This window comes from Centruroides sculpturatus, unplaced genomic scaffold, assembly GCF_000671375.1.
Source record: "Centruroides sculpturatus isolate CEXI.00-Female unplaced genomic scaffold, Cexi_2.0 scaffold212, whole genome shotgun sequence".
NCBI classification, from domain to species: domain Eukaryota; kingdom Metazoa; phylum Arthropoda; class Arachnida; order Scorpiones; family Buthidae; genus Centruroides; species Centruroides sculpturatus.
The window spans coordinates 263,500-281,918 of NW_019384356.1; the positions used below are offsets into that span (position 1 = coordinate 263,500).

The 18,419-nt window shown below is 28.5% G+C and overlaps 1 protein-coding gene and 1 long non-coding RNA gene across 2 annotated transcripts in view; one reads left to right on the forward strand and one right to left on the reverse strand.

Moving 5' to 3' along the window:
• Positions 1 to 18,419, reverse strand: part of LOC111639743 (TBC1 domain family member 1-like) — a 90,741-nt gene that overhangs the window by 45,084 nt on the left and 27,238 nt on the right. The gene's annotated exons all lie outside the window — the stretch shown is intronic.
• On the forward strand, positions 7,079 to 17,827 carry LOC111639593. Its single transcript, XR_002759109.1, has 3 exons — positions 7,079 to 7,144; positions 14,698 to 14,865; positions 16,022 to 17,827. It is a non-coding gene; the product is annotated as an uncharacterized LOC111639593 (long non-coding RNA).

Sequence of the window (18,419 nt, forward strand, 5' to 3'; positions counted from 1 at the left end):
TTAAAAAGAAGATTGTTTATAAAGTCATAGATTTATTGCATTAAATGTAATTACAACAAATTGATTCTAGAGTTGAGTGATTTTAATTTTTCATTTCATTCTGAAAATGCATTTTATATGACAAATTAGTACATATATAAGACAAAATTTCTAATACATTTGAATTTAAAATTGCTATTAACAATTACTGAATAAGTTAAAGAAAATATATAAAACAAATATTAAATGCATAACAGCTGTGTGAGTCACACAAAGAAAACAGGAAGATGAAATATGTGTAAAGGAAGTGAGGTGTGTTTTTTTTCAGGAAGTCAACATGGAGCAAATTAACTTTACTGCAATTTTTCATAATTATCTGGAGACATTAAAGAAACAGATGCACCTGAAATCCTACTTTATACCTGTGATTATTTCTAATTTATGAATTAGTATCACATCTTTAAACAGAGAGGAAAAACATTTGGTGAGATTATATCATACTCAAAAACAAAAACAATCTTCACTAAACAAATAAATAATAAGTTAAAATAAACTGACAAACTAAAATAATAAACTGAAGGTTAGTTCCGTGACAAGCATGGCTGATGATATAGTACACTGTATATAAAATAAATGATGTTTACAAATGACCTATAAAAATTTATATCAACTTTTCTTAGATTCCTTGAATAAATTAAAAGATAACATATCTTTGTATAGAAGTCAAAAATCTTTAGTTCATTAAGTATCTTTGAAGATACTTAGCTTAGCTTAAAATCACAAATAGCTGAAAAATGCTAATTAATCTTCCAACCACTTGGAAACTAATTAACAAATTAAGGGCTCTTGACTTCTAGGAAAAGTTTAATATATTTTAAAAACAGTGTACTGTTTGTGTATAGAAAACAAACATATTACTAAAGAACATTGGGATATTTAATCCTGAGGATGGCTGTCCAGTTAGCCAAAACATTTTATAAATAACATATTTCTGCTGGAAGATCTCATTTATTCACTTTACCAGTTTATGAGATTTATTATTAGATACAGACGTAGTGAAAGTTTGATTCCTTTTGATCTTACATAAATGGTTTTCTCCTCAAATCTTCTTCAACAAACAACTAAAAATATTTTTCTAATTTTCAACTTTAACAGAAACAATTTAGTTTTCCCATTTTTTTCTAATCTGAACATTATGTTTTAACATTTAAACTTTAAAATTATAAATTTTCTTGGAAAATTTGTATTATAAATTTAGAATTCTATTATTTTTACTCTAAATTAAGCAATAATACATTCACACCATAATATTCATTCATATTAAAAAATTTTAAATTAGAAGGGTTTTTAAATAAACCTTATAAAATATAAATAAATGTACAATCAAGCAATTATTTATTAAAAAAAAAACAAATCAAATTGCTTTAATTAATTTTCACCTAATTTTAATAAATTAGTTTCAATTAAAATAAATTTTTTTAGTAACTTTAAAGAATTGCTTATTAAAAAATTTCTAATACAATTCTTTAAACAGTTTAGACTTTTAGTTATATTTAAGTTTATATTTTGTAATAATTCAACTTTAAAATTGTATAGATTTATTATATTTGAATATACAAAACATATTTAAAATCTAGTTGAAGCTAAATTTAAACTGTTTGAACTGTTGTTATGTCAGAAAGATAACTAATCTAAAAATATAATTTGAATTTTCAAGGAGACTCCACAGATGCAATACATTTTGAAAATATTTAAATATTGATGCAGATTTTTAGTTATAAACATTAAAAATTCAGTAGGCAAATTTTCAGTTAATGCTACTTATTTTTGAATCATGAAAGTCCATCTAAAATCTACATTCTGAATGACCGTGAGTAGGTATAATGTAACATCCAAATCTATTGAAACCATTTGTGAATAATTAATCAAGCATAAAAATTGAAATTACAAATATTAAACAAGTTTTATCATTGCTTACTTCTATATTTTAAACAAAGTCTTATATCTTTCTCATTTAATATGAAAATATTTAATATGCATAGAATATTTAAGGATTAAATGTTCTATACTATCAAAAAATATTTTATTTTAAGAAATAAACTATTATTTCTATAATTTTAGTTTGAGTTTTGATGCTTTAATTAATTAATATATATAGCAGAATCAATAAATTACAAGTTTAAATGCTCAAACATACATGTACACATCACATAAATACATACAAAAAGGTAAAAATTCTTAATTGGCATGGAAACTTCTCTTTTTTTTTCATATCCACCATGTTTTCTCTACCAGATTTAAAGTTCATAAAATTTTCCATCCCTTATCTATGTGATGTTATTTTTGTTTCTTTATACCTTAACGCAGGATGTATAGATAAATATATTCTTCCGTAATACTTTTTTAAAATAGTAATTGAAAGAATTAAAAAGAAGATTGTTTATAAAGTCATAGATTTATTGCATTAAATGTAATTACAACAAATTGATTCTAGAGTTGAGTGATTTTAATTTTTCATTTCATTCTGAAAATGCATTTTATATGACAAATTAGTACATATATAAGACAAAATTTCTAATACATTTGAATTTAAAATTGCTATTAACAATTACTGAATAAGTTAAAGAAAATATATAAAACAAATATTAAATGCATAACAGCTGTGTGAGTCACACAAAGAAAACAGGAAGATGAAATATGTGTAAAGGAAGTGAGGTGTGTTTTTTTTTCAGGAAGTCAACATGGAGCAAATTAACTTTACTGCAATTTTTCATAATTATCTGGAGACATTAAAGAAACAGATGCACCTGAAATCCTACTTTATACCTGTGATTATTTCTAATTTATGAATTAGTATCACATCTTTAAACAGAGAGGAAAAACATTTGGTGAGATTATATCATACTCAAAAACAAAAACAATCTTCACTAAACAAATAAATAATAAGTTAAAATAAACTGACAAACTAAAATAATAAACTGAAGGTTAGTTCCGTGACAAGTATGGCCGATGATANGTATTATTTTTCAAATGTTTAAAAAATGTGTGTTAGAGAGAGAGAGAGAGAGAGAGAGATTTTAATGATGATTAACACAGACCTTCAACTTTATTCAATAAAATACTTGGTATATGTCAAATGAATTAATTAAAAGATAATCAATGGAAAACAAACATTAAGAACACCTAACTCAATCTATAAACCAGCAAGAGCACCACTCACTTGAGTTTTGCTTGTTTTTAAGTTAAATTAGGTGTTCTTAGTGTGATATTAATCAATATCTAGCAGTCATCCTTTGAAAACAAACATATAAAGATGCACAACAAGATGCACAACAAAGCTTAAAGATAAGAACAAGAATTATTGAAAATTTATTATTTTTGCACTTAAGTGTCAAAATGTTTTAAATTTAAATGACCTAAAACACAGTAAATTATGAAATATAAATTTATACATGATCAAAAACTGAAAAGACTCATCTTTTGGAAATGAACTCAAGAAAAATGAAGATAGCTTTCATAATGACTCTTTAAGTTTGGTAAGGAAACATTTAGATATACATTTTCATTAACTGCCTGTTCTTATGAAGAAGTTTATATAGTTTTCTAAAGAGGTAATTTTTTAAAAACTAGTTTTTGCTAAATAATTTTTCATCATTTCTTTTTGATTAACTACAAAGTTTTAAAAATAAAAGTAACCAGAAAAGCATATAATTGTTTAAAACAAATAATCATTAAACAGTATTTATTGGCATTTTTTTAATTATGTAAGTAATAGTGATAAAATAAAATGGCAATAATTGAATGTCTTCAAAATATGCATGAAAATGTCCTAAGAAATTTGAACTCTGGTAACCACTTCACACTAACAGTTTCCTGTTAGTGAGAAGTGGTTGTCTTCGATATCTTTTGGTAACTTTCAAATAACTTTAATGTAGAAGTTATGGAAATGAGGTAAGTGTTAGTGTGAAGTGGTTATTAGAGTTCAAATTTGTTGAAAATTTTTAATAGCTTTTTGATTAACTGTAAATTTACCTTAATTTACAGATTTTTTAATTTTACAACTATTTTCAAGGTGTACTTCATATTCCGACTGTTTTATTTTAATTAGGCAAAATAAAGCTTGCTCATATTGCTAATCTTTCCCTTACTTTGTGTATGTGGGAAATGTTTTAATGGAGTATATATAAATAACAACTATGTAGTTTACAAGTACTTTTAGAGTTATTTCACTCAGCTTCAGGAAAGCAAAAACAAACATATTACTAAAGAACATTGGGATATTTAATCCTGAGTCAACTTTGATCACTTCCCTTTCTACATCAAAGGGACTCTAGCTGTGCCCTTACCTCTCTGGTAAAATTGAAGCATCCAGGTAGAAAGAATTGTCAAGTTTTCTTTCCTGATTAGAATAGGCATGTCTACCTACTAAAATATTATATACAGTACAGTATATATAATATATTTTTTGCTGGACAGAGTACAGATAGTGTTGAGTTTCTTATTATATCTTCCTATCCTTACATATAAAATGTAATATAAATGTATTGATATGTATATTATATGGTAAAAACCTACGTTACATTAAACAATACAAAATGTGATTATAATGTTATATGTACTTTCTAAATATGGAGTAATCAAAATAAAAAAAGTAAATTTTTGATGACATTAAAAACTGTATATAACAAATTTAATAACAATAAGATTAAATTATAAATGTAAAAAAAAATATATGAGAATCAAACCAGCATATTAATGCTCTTCATGCAATTCCTTAACTAATCACACCACACCACGAACACCAGAGTGATGTTTCTGCATAGATATTAATAGTTTTAGAAAAACTTTAATCGTGAGTTTCTCAAGAATGCCTGAATACTGGGTCCTGCAGCTTTGGTAGAGTTTAAGTACAAGTAAATACTACACGCCCACAAAATTTTGCCCACAACAGAAATTACTTATGCAATAAAAGAAAATTTAAATATTTAAATAAACAAAAATTAATCCATATTTATAGTTTATTTATTAATCATCCAGAAAATTTTTATGAATGATTTAATTTATTTTCCTGATAAAAATGAGAAAAATAGATTTATTGATGATAAGCATAATTTTAGCATTGATTAATTTTAACAAATTTACAGATTATTCAACTGTTTTGATAAACATTTCTATAAATTATCCGTACAAAAATTATATTATTTCAGAAATTTACAAAATGAAAATAGATATAAACTTATAATTATCCTTAAATATATAATATTTCAATGACACTCGATATATCATATATCATCTATCATAACCGTTGTTTCCACTTATAACCTTGATAGTAGTGCTTAAGATTAAAAACAGCAGGATTAAAATATTTATTATAGTTATAATGAAATAATAATTATTATTTTCTTTATTAAATTTATTCTTATAATTTTTTTTATTTTCTAAAACTCTATAATATGATATTATTTACATTTCTGAGTATTAAATATTAATTGGTCGTTTCTTCCCACATTAATGAGAAGAAACGACCAATTAATATTTAATACTATGGCAATATCCAATGAGCAGAATAAGTCACCTCATTAATGTGGGAGGTGACTTATTCTGCTCATTGGATATTGCCATGTATATTTTATATACAGAATATAAATAAAAATAAATCATCAATATTAAACTAAAAAAATAATTTATAGATAATATTTAATTTTAAAATTTAGTTTGACTAATTCAGATANTTAATTTTTCATTTCATTCTGAAAATGCATTTTATATGACAAATTAGTACATATATAAGACAAAATTTCTAATACATTTGAATTTAAAATTGCTATTAACAATTACTGAATAAGTTAAAGAAAATATATAAAACAAATATTAAATGCATAACAGCTGTGTGAGTCACACAAAGAAAACAGGAAGATGAAATATGTGTAAAGGAAGTGAGGTGTGTTTTTTTTCAGGAAGTCAACATGGAGCAAATTAACTTTACTGCAATTTTTCATAATTATCTGGAGACATTAAAGAAACAGATGCACCTGAAATCCTACTTTATACCTATGATTATTTCTAATTTATGAATTAGTATCACATCTTTAAACAGAGAGGAAAAACATTTGGTGAGATTATATCATACTCAAAAACAAAAACAATCTTCACTAAACAAATAAATAATAAGTTAAAATAAACTGACAAACTAAAATAATAAACTGAAGGTTAGTTCCGTGACAAGCATGGCTGATGATATAGTACACTGTATATAAAATAAATGATGTTTACAAATGACCTATAAAAATTTATATCAACTTTTCTTAGATTCCTTGAATAAATTAAAAGATAACATATCTTTGTATAGAAGTCAAAAATCTTTAGTTCATTAAGTATCTTTGAAGATACTTAGCTTAGCTTAAAATCACAAATAGCTGAAAAATGCTAATTAATCTTCCAACCACTTGGAAACTAATTAACAAATTAAGGGCTCTTGACTTCTAGGAAAAGTTTAATATATTTTAAAAACAGTGTACTGTTTGTGTATAGAAATGCAACATGTAGATGATCTGCCAAGGGGAATGCCTCCCAGGAGGATTTTCTATGGAGAAATTAGTCCCCATTTAGGTGTTAAATTTGTGTGAAAGCATATTCTGAACTAAACTGAAAATTGTCATTTAGAACCATTATTTAAAAGTTAAACAGCATTAGTTTATATTTATAATAATTTTATTGTCTTGTTTGATCTCTAGGATATAAATGGTTTAATTATTTGTCGAATTTTAACTTTTAAATATTGTGCAATACAGCCAAAATGTCTTTATTTCGTATAATCATTCTAAATTCAGTTAGCCGCCATCTTGTTTCAAAATGGCGGCCGAAACACAATGTAGAAGAAGCCTAGTTTAGGCATTGTAATTTCATTTTAAAAATTATACAGTAGAAATGATGAAATTATGACTGGGCGAATATACATTATTCGATTGATTTGTAAAAAAAAATATTTTTTAAATGCGCCATAATAGATATCGTCTGGTTAGGATCGTAAGTTTACGTCAATTTGACGTCACCTTTTAGATTTGCTCGTTGTAAAAATGAAAAGGTGACGTCAAATTGACGTAAACTTACGTTCCCAACCAGACGAACATCTCATATTTTCAAAAATGGCGTCCATCAAAGTTATGTAAGTTTATATTCGTTTTATAAGAAATATTATTTATAAATGTAATAAAAATACATTCTATTTCGTATATTATAAGAAAAACATCTCATTAACACGAAAACAATCGTCTTAATACTCTACAACACATAATAATCGAAACATTACATATTGAAGGTCAGAAAGGAGGAAAATCGGCCCCTTCGTGAAGGAAAGTAATAGTCATTTAGAAATAATTACCATCTAGTTAAATTGCTATGCTTTTAGATAATTACCTAAGCGAATTATATGGAAACATTACTTAAAATAATGAACATTAAGCGATATATCGGTAGGGATTATAGTCTGAATGGGAGATAGCCACTGGTGGGCACGGGGTCTTCTAGGAACCGCTGTGAATGAGGGGATTTCTAAGTGGATAAACCCACGACTAACCACCAGTGTTCAGTTCATTACTGAGCACCGGTAGTTGGTCGTGGGTTCGAGCCTGGCCAGGTTTCCGGGTTTTCTTCACGATAGTAACACCTAAACAGGAGCCAGTTTCCCATAGAGTCCCTCGACAGATCGCCCATGTTTCGTTGCCATATACGAATAAAACCAAACCAAACCAAACTGAATCTAGCACATTCCCCTCATTCAAACGAGCGGTTAAGATGGCAACCTATCACTCTGGGGGATCTGGTATCGAATCCGGACGGATCGAAAAAAACCCCAGGAATTTTTCATGGGAACGTTCCTTGTGGATCTGGCCGAACCCAAAATCGGCTTGATAAGAAGAAGACCCTCTCCTTAGTGTCCACAGAGCGGAAAGAAACCGAATATCGATAGTAATTAGTTAAAGATGATTAAACTGAGAACAAATTAATTTTTTTGGACCTAAACCGCTTCAGGACTCATAACAAACAACATGACTATTCGTTTCTATTGATGTATACTGTATTACGTTATTGACACTATAAATCTAGCAAATCATCGTTTCATTGAAACTTACAATGAAATTCTTTCATACAAGGTTTTCGCAATGGAAAGTCAAGCTCTCTCATGAAACTCCTTTGTACAGTATATAATTGAATTATAAAGTCTTTGTAGTTCAATGAAATTCTTTCACGTAACATCACACAAGAACAGAACCTTAAGCTCTTTCACGTACATAACCCTTTACACATAATGGGCTCTGTAAACTCTATGGTACCCATTAAGTTTAATGGGCTGATATCATAGGTTCTTTAAAATAAATACCATTAAAAATTATTGTATATGTTACACCTTTAATCATTCGTCACAATATAATAAGGTGTAGCTTGTAATTTAATTGTATATCATTCTTGTAAGCTGTTATTTAAATAAAGTATAATTACACAACAATAATTTTCCCATCTTTCCAATGTTAATTTATACAAGAAGAGAATTCATAGACAAAAAAATATAATACAGTAATTCTTCAATAAAAAAATCCATAAACAAATAATTGTAATTATTATTTAGAATTTAATTACAATTAATTTGAAATTATGAATTCTTATTTAGTTCAAATCACTTTGACTAGATATAAACTTTATGTGAAATTATATTCAACTAAATCTATATCTAAATTAATAATGAAATTTAGGGAATTTGATAGACAATAATTACATTTGTCGATATTATCATCGCCTAAATGAATAATTCAAATATTAGTAAATTATATCCTATACAAGTTATTAAATTATCCAGAGAACTTACCCATCCCGAAGGGAGTTTAAATATATTAACTCTTAGAATAAATTGTTCAAAAGTTTTGCATTAAAATTTTCTCGGCTTTAATTACAAAATTGTTATTCGTGGCATTAAAAAGTTCAAAGATTATGGAAGACAGAAGCACAAATTAAAAATCCAGTTAGGTAACTTTACTGGCAAAAGTTAAAATTGTGTGTGGTGCCATCTGTTATGATATTTTATTTTAAAAACTTTATATTATAAAATGGCAAAAAGCTTAATTTTGAAGATAGGGACAGGTTTTATAGAACATTGTAAATGCTAATAACGAGTAAAATTGTCATTAAGTCCGACCTCTCTCGAGAGGTGACACGTGACCGCCTCTATCTCCCCACATCCTCGACCTTTAACCACCAAAATTTAACAGTATCAATGCCCCTGATACACAAACCTCCGCGAAAATTTTCAAAAATTTCCGATAAAAGGCACGGGAGTTATTAAGCTTCAAAGTGGGTAAACAAACAAAATCGTGCCCCCCACATACGAACATCCATACAGAAAACACCCACATTTTTTCTTCCATTACTCGACGTTTCGAGGTCCCTCGAGTTAAAAAATGTAAAAATCTTGGAGGGGGTCAATTTTTGAGCGATCGTCATAGTTTCTCTCTGTTATATACGGTATAATAACGAAGAAATCCTGAAAAAAAAATCTTTTTTTCAGGATTTCTTCGTTGAAACCTTTAAACTATGAATCTTTAGAATAGTGTTTCCTAACTGTTTAATTGACACCCACTTTAAACAATATTAGATGACCTTAACGTTACCAAGAACAGTTCATGAACCTCAGAAGGTCGTGACCCAGTAGTTAAACAACTTCGAATCCGAATAATATTTTTCATAAACTTAGTCCACACTAAGAAGGGGAAAAATCTATTGACTTTCTCATAATAATTCCATGTATTTATAATTTTGAAATATTAAGACATTTAATAAATGATGAATGTATAGATTTTACAGAATCCTCCCTTTGAAACCTTCAAATCTTTTAGACATTATTCTTAACAGATGTTAATTGATGACCGTCTTCAACAGTAAAACGACATAATTAATAAGGGTGCTGGTGACACATCGATTAGTTTAAACTGCATCAGAATAGTTAACAAAAAATTCAGCTCGTTAATCATAGAAAAGTTGTATATAAAAATTTCACACAACAGTAAAACCTGTTTAACACGGAACGCGATGGTAGGCCAGAATTTTTCGTTTTGTAGAAGGTTGTGTTTTAATTAATTAATTAACTAACTTGAGGGTTGAGGAGTAACAGCGGTGTTGTATTGTCAAGAGCTTCTTTCTAGACAATGAAAGTACTATTTTGGCTAAAAGGGTGAAGTTACCCATGATTTCAGCCCGCAAGTTACAGCATTAACTATGATTTAGAATTTATCAGCTGTTAAACCGAAAAAATTCCTCTTTACTCAGGTTATATCACATGCAATTCGTTTCCAAGTCTTCTGCTTCCGCGTTAGACAGGCTTCCCGCTTAGAGTAGTATTTTTCATAATAGAACGTTCCGTTACGAAACTGGTTTTCCGTTTAGGCAGGTTTATAGAAGAAAGTCTGTTTTAGACAGGTAGCGTTTCCAGTTGTTAATTATAATTGCGAATATTTCTACAAGTTTGAATTGTTTGTATAGGGCAACGCGACAAGTGGGCGATTTACTGAGGGGATACCACCCGGGACGACTTTTTATGGAAAATTGGCCCCCTATTTAGATGTTACAAACGTGAAGAAAACCAAGAAAACTCCACGCGCCATCTCGTTGGTAAGGCACGAACCCACGACCAGTGTTCGGTGGTTTTATCCACTCGACCACCGGCGAGCCATATTTTTCCACGTATTTTTACTCATTACGATAATATTAACAATTTTATTGTTTGCAGTTTGTGTTGTGACTGCGTCAATTAGATTCTAAACTAAAGATCGAATCAAAATAAACGCAATCTATCGAATAGTCACATTGCTAAAGTGTGTGTTAGTATCGTTTTAACTTATCTGACGACACGTAATTACTGATTTTAAATGGAAACAGAGGCATTTAATTACACGTTCAAACGAAATAGTTGTAAACAGCAGAAGCTGAGACGAATGGCGCTGTTATAAATTAGTTTCTCTTCAGATAAAAATCTCTCTTATACGTAATAAATTACAAAATACCAATTATATAAAGTTGTGTAAATACTAAAAACTGCGTCCATGGCTTTTTCCTTGGCAGTTATTATAACTACATTATCACCGAAAAATTCCATTATTTTAATAACTAGTTGCGAAATGCTGAACCATGATAATAGTCCATAAATATTATTAATTATTATACTTCTGTCTTTACTCTATAAACATTATCGATAATAGGCATAATATACTGTAATAGGCTATAAACTGATAAAATAATACGTCAACGTCGGTATTATAGCCTATAAGCAATTACATTTTCTGATTTATTTTCTCGTTTTTCCCTCAGAAACGTATTAGAAATTAAATTTAATTTAATTTCTAATACGTTTCTGTGAGCTAAATCTTAAACAAAAAAAGCTGGCAACGTTGCTGCTAGACTTTCCCGGCATTCTTTTTTGATTTTCTTCCTTAAATTAATAATTGCTACCGGTACCATTACCTTTAAGTCTTCAGATTGGTTCGGAAGATATTAAAGGGGCCATATATCCCGAACCAGTGGTCCGATTTTCCTGAAAATTGCTAGATACATAAACCACCCTGCAAAATTTCAGAAGTTTTCGACAGAAGGCACACGAGTTATTAAGCTTCAAAGTGAATGAACAAAATCGTGCCCCTTAAACACATTGGCATATAGGAAAAACCCCGAATTTTTTTTTCGTATTTCTCGACGTTCCGAAGTCCAAAAAAAGTGAAAATGTTGGAGGTCATTTTTTTGACCGATTGCCTGACTTTCCCTCTATTATATAACAGCTGGAAAAGTAAACATTTAATAATAAAATTAAACACAATGCCAATTCTAATTACTATACGCACATTTACAGCATCGATTTCTAAACTTTATCCTCTATGTACGGTACTGTAATTGCGTGTACAATAAACGATACAAAGTTCACATTTTACAGTTTGGTTTACGCGAAAAAGTTATAAAATTGAACGAAGGATTTTTTTTAAAGTTATTTTAAATGAAGTTTATTGAATTATTCATTCGATTCTCCTGCGGGTTATTTACATAGAAATTATTACAGAATAGGCAGTTTAAAATTATTTATGTAATTTCGATTAAGAAATTACTATTCACTCCGAACAGAAATTTAATAGGAGTTACTGATTACCCATTTACCACTAAATTTCTTACATTAGAAATCATTCCAATAGTTCATATGATTTATTAATGTAGAAAGATAACGTGCAAGTATCAAGAATTATTCATATTATCATTAATTTACTTTAGATATATTTTTTCAACCCTTATCTTGATCTCACTATACAATTACATTCAAACAAGCAACGATTCAGCTAAGCTAAAATCCAATAGATATCAATATTTACTTGACCTTAAACTTTCTACTATAGAAATAAAATACAGTTGACCTCTAAGCAATCATTTGAAATGTCATTTATTAGCAAATTGTATAGGTAGATAACAAATGTAGAATTATTTTTAAGCGATTAAACTAAATACATAAATGGATAAAAAAAATATTAGATACCACATGATTACAGTTTATGCAGGTTTTATGATTATTATGCCTGTAGGAAGAGTTAAATTTTTAAAAAATATAAACAAACTCTTCTGTTAGTACAGTAAACGTCACACAATTTTTTCATAAAATTAAACAAATGTTTCCAGGAAAAACTGTTGTGTGTGTTGAATGATGGGAGAATTCTTACATGCAATTTATTAAATCCTGTATATGTTTTATCATAGCAATTATTTTAGTAAATTGATTATACTAAATTAAATATATTTATTAAGTTTTAACAATCTAGTAATATCATGTTTTTGTAGGTCTTCAATATGATCACTATTTTCTATACAAATCTCTATTATCTCTGCTTACTCATTATTATGCAAATCCTTATAAAATATATATATATTTACTGTATTCTACTTGCACCTTTTAAAAATGTAACTTTTACAAAATTTTCAGTTCAAAATTTTATTATTATTATCCTACACATTACATCTTATATTACATTTTATGGAATAATAAAATGAATTAATTATATTGAAATGAAGTTCATTACGACTGTGTTGTGTTGTGTATGTGTTATACACTGTACTGTAAATGTTTTCCCTTTTTAACAAAAGTTTATCTATAAATTTTATTTTTATTTTTTTAATTTAAAAGTAGAGACTTGTGTATAATAAACAATGATAATATTGAAAACATATAAAAACATCATATTACTGGATTGTTAAAAATTAATAAATATATTTAATTGAGTGTAATCAGTTTATTAAACTAATTGTTATAATAAATATGTACAAGATTTAATAAATTGCATACAAGAATTGTTCTATCATTCCACATACACACTTTTTATTATTATTCTACAAACATTCATTCCAACTGTTGATACGTTATTTAATATATATAAAAAAAATATCAAGCAACGAGTTGCTTAACTTTCCCGACAACATTTACTGGCGCCATCTCTTAAAAATATGATATTTTATTTTAAAAAAATTTTATAACTATTATAAAATGGCAAAAAGCTTAATTTTGAGGGTAGGGATTGGTTTTGTAAAAAGTTGTAAATGCTAATAACGAGTAAAATCGTCATTAAGTCCGACCGTATTGAAGATACGATCCCTTTTATCTGCCCACCCCTCGACCTTTAACCACCAAAATTTCATAGCTCCAATCCGCATAATAAACAAATCTCCATGCAAAATTTCAGAAATTTTCGACAAAAAGCACTCGAGCTTAAGCTTTAAAGAGGGTGAACAAAATCGTGTCCCCCAGACATCCACACGTACAGAAAAAACCCCGATTTTGGGGGGATTTCTGGACGTTTCTAAGTCCCCCGAGTCCAAATATGTAAAAATATGGAAGGGTCATTTTTTCCGGGTCGCCATATTTTTCCTCTGTTATATATAACAGCCGGGAAAGTAATAATCCTGACATTTTAAGTCAATTTGATAAATTATAATAAATTAAGTTGTAGACTCCCGGTTATTCAGATGAATGGGGAAAATGTCATCCCGGTTAATTCAGTACCCAGTAAACAAAATAGATAAATTTTTAAAAAATAAGTAAAAATAAAAAAAAGAGTGAACAGAAGAAAGCAGGGAACACTACCTCACGTAGTTAATCCTAATAAGTTAAACCGGACACTTCATCAGTTTATCCCCTTCTCCTCCTTCTGAACCGCAAAAAAAGCGGATGAGCCATGAACTTAATGACTTGTCTACAAGCATTTTTGGCATCCCGGATAATCGAGAGTCTTCCGCATTTAATTTCAAAGTTTTATTTTGTACAAAAGTTAACAAAATTTAGTACGACAGCGCGCAATTTTTCAAAAATTTTCCAATAAATCCTGTAACGAATCAACCGAATAATCGATATTCTACTTTCAGAACACGTTCTGGCTCATTAAATATTGCTTGATTAATTTAATAACTGTAAGATGTTATCGGAATTAACGAGAAAAGAAAAGCAAGGATATTTCCTTGTAGGAATTCAAGGGCACAATAAACAATAAGAGAATTTACCTCTTCGATTACTCCCTAAATTTACTTTATACAATAATTATTTCTCTTCGGAAATTTGATCCACGGTCGATTGTATAACAAGCTTTAAATATATTATATTGTAAATTATATATAAATATATATATATTTTTTTTTATATTTTAAATACAGAGACGAGCAATTTAAAAATCGCCTTTTCCTGGTGTTTATATTTGTTAAACGAAAAGAATTGTTAAGAAAAATGTGAATATTTATCTCTCCGCGTGACGTAAAGCATCATAAATTTTGAATAATGAGATATGCAAAACATCCCGGAAATGATTGCATTAATAATGAGAGGTAAGATAGCTTTTCTATACATAGCTATGATCTGTCCAGTACTGTACATATAAATGCATAGGTTTTTTTTTCAATATATTATCAAAAGATTTGGTTAATTCTCCATGCAAATTTTACTACATCTTACATTGGGATTATCTCTTAACATTTTTTTCCTTACCGTCGGGTCTTTTGGAAAAATCAATAAACGACAAACGTTGCCATATTTTTAATGCGGTGTCATTTAAATTTTATGCCATTTGATGTCAAGGAAACGATTTTTAATGCCAGAAAAAAATACTGTTCTGGTTTTGTAAGCTTCGTTAACGTTTTTCTGACGTAAAGTTTTATGTAATTAAATTGTTTTTCAGTGTTGTAAATATGTGAAATTCATCACGCATACAGGAAACCGTGTGTTCAAAATACTTTATGTAATGCTACAAACCAAAATATCGACTTTTTTTTTCGTAAAAATGATACTTTATCCGCTTATTGTTTAAATGTCAAATGTGAAAATCATTATATTCTCTATTTATATACTGTATACATAGGCTACTTGTATTTTTTCCACGATTTACTCAACCTAATTGCCAAATTATCTACCTGGAATTTTAAAAATAAAATACTAGAATAAATTATTATACGTTTTATATGCAAAAGACACGATGGCGAAATATTTTTACGGAGCATTTATGTTTCAAATAGGTTTCTAGTGGATTCAGTGGCGCTTTATAGCTTCGTGAGGCCCAGGAAAATTTGAATTACAGGCCCTCGCACGCAGTGTTGAGTTCAAACATTTTTCTTCGGGAGAACTTTTTTTTTGGGAAAGATTTCATTATAAAAGATTGGTTTGGGGCCCCAGGCAATCGCTCTTTCTGCCCATAGGATAACGCGCCGCCGAGTGAATTATATATTAACATGTCCCGAAGGCGATATGCAAAAATTACAAATGGCAACTGTCAGATTGTAATCAATTTAATACGCGTGCAGAAAAAAATTTGCTGTCAGAATTTTTGATATTTTTATCGTTATGACATTTATTGATTTTTCAGAATTGTTCCTTTATTAGAAAATGAATTTATCGACCATTTTATTATTCCGTTTTACAGATTTGATTTCTCGATATTCCATGTATTGAATAGTTATACAAATTAATTTTTTTTTTATCATCATTTAGGCATGGGCATCCACAGAAAATTTCCCAGGGTGAGTTGGAGACAAAATAATTTCATCAATAAATTATTTAATTTTGGAGGTTTCATAAGCATATTATACTTGTAGAATACAACATTGCATCAATACAAAAAACATCTTTTCTCAAACAATCTTACACTGTCCCACGGTGGGGCACTTGCCTCCCTCTGCGGACCCCATGCATTTAAGCCTACGACTGTACTGAATTCCATAAATAATATGAAAATGTAATCCATTAAACTCTTACAAAATTGTAATAATCACAATTTTCAAAAATAATTAAATGATAATTTTAAGAATTATGTAAACTGTAGTGTTACCTAATCTCGTTATCGGCTAAAAATATTAGCAAATATTATTAAAATCATCATTTTGTAAAAGTGGAGAAAGAATTTCGCAGGGATAAGTTCAATGCACTCAGCTTTTTTACTTTGAAAGCAGCGGTCGAAAAATACAGTACAACAAACACTCATACAGCACTTCTCGATTTATAAAAATACACATCTGAGCAAATGAACAGAAATAAGCATTTAGAATTTGTGGCAAATGATGAAATCTCAAATAAAGTAGTATTAGTATTATATAAATCTATAAAAAAAAACAACTCAATAGCGATAAAACTGGCAACAGAAGTTTCAGACTGGAAATCAATAAATTGTGCCGTTCGACAAGCTGCCTCTTCATACAGCTACTCTTAACCATTTATATAATTATAAATAAATAAATTCGAGACGAAAAATACACGGAAGCATCACGTTACATAATAATTACGCTGACACCACGCATACAAGTAAATATTCTTGGATAATAACAAGAAAAGAATTTCAAATAGCAGTACATCTATTGTGTTACGTCAAGAAATTTTTAAAAAAATGGAATTATCACGTACAGAAGGAACCAATTCGGAACACGTCACGCATTTTAAAACAGTTCTGTAACAAGTGAAGCTTTTCGAATATTTTGGCTGTGGACCTAACGTTTTCGGGAGAGGAGACGTAGTACGTAATAAAATTCAAAACTGCACAATAATAAATCATGTTTTCAATCCAATACAAGTTCAAAGACATACCAGAATTAAAGCTTATGAAATAATAGAAAGCCACCGCTCACTTATGGCAATAAAATATGAATAATTCAGGAAGAGGGATGAAGGACGATTCATTTTAGCTGAAAGGAAATTCTTCGTAAGAACGTCGACTACTACTTGATAAAATTTAAAAAATGAAGTCAGTAAATAACGTCGAAATAACCCTAATAACAGAATATATACCCCACTATAACGTATACCACAAAGAAGATAAAACTGGATTACAACAGAGGATCTTTAGATACATCTCCAGTGGATAGAGATTACAAGAAGACCAAGCAAAATGTAATAGAAGATAATAGGATTTTAATTGTCTTCTCCTTTTTCTGTACACTGTATATCTTATATTTTTTTTAGAAATATAAAATATATGACAGATTCCTTATATATAAAACAAACTTTTCTTCATGATTTACGCTTCTTGAACATCGGAGTTATCATTCAATTAGATTTATAAATATCATTTTTTAAGTATGGAAAAGGTTAAAGGTCGCTACTCCTGGCTTTAAAAACTAAACTGCTCCGTTAAAACAATTAAATTATAGAAAAATTCGCCATCTTCTTAAATCAAATCTGTTTTATGAGCATCGTAACACAGAGTTACTCCATTAAAAAATAAATAAATTGAATGCTTGATATGGACATGAATTAAAACTGTATCGGAAATTCAAAAACAGGTATTATCTCTATGGTTTTTTTCGTTATCTCTTGTAGAAGTATAATGGATTTTTCCTTTCTCTCCCCAATTTCCGGAACGAATTTTACTCATTGTAAAAGCCTACTACACAAGCCTACTATAATAGCTGATCTGCTTCCGGAAATGCGTTATTATTTCTTTTAATATAATGACGCATTTCCGGATTGGATCCATCCAGAAAATCAATAGAAACTATAGTATTAAAAACCAGAACTTTTTTTTATATTAATTTTTAACCGTTAGGCCTTTAACACACGCAAATATTTTATAAAGAACGTACAGTACATCTGTACGTAAATACAATGCTTTAAAAATTTATTTTTTAAGCTGTATTGATTAGGAAATGAATACATTTAAAAAGAACATTTGTGTCTACAGAAATCATGTTTAAAATTAACTAATTTAAATGAAATCATCTTTTGTTACTTAATCGTATTCAAGTTATAAGATTTTGCCGTGTTTTTATACTGGATAATTATAATTAACCGTTTAATGAATCGTTTAAACTTAATTATTTTCGTAAATTAAGTAGGAAACTGATTGATTAAAAATAATTTATTAAAGTGGCAATCATTTTTGATTGCCACTTTAATAAAT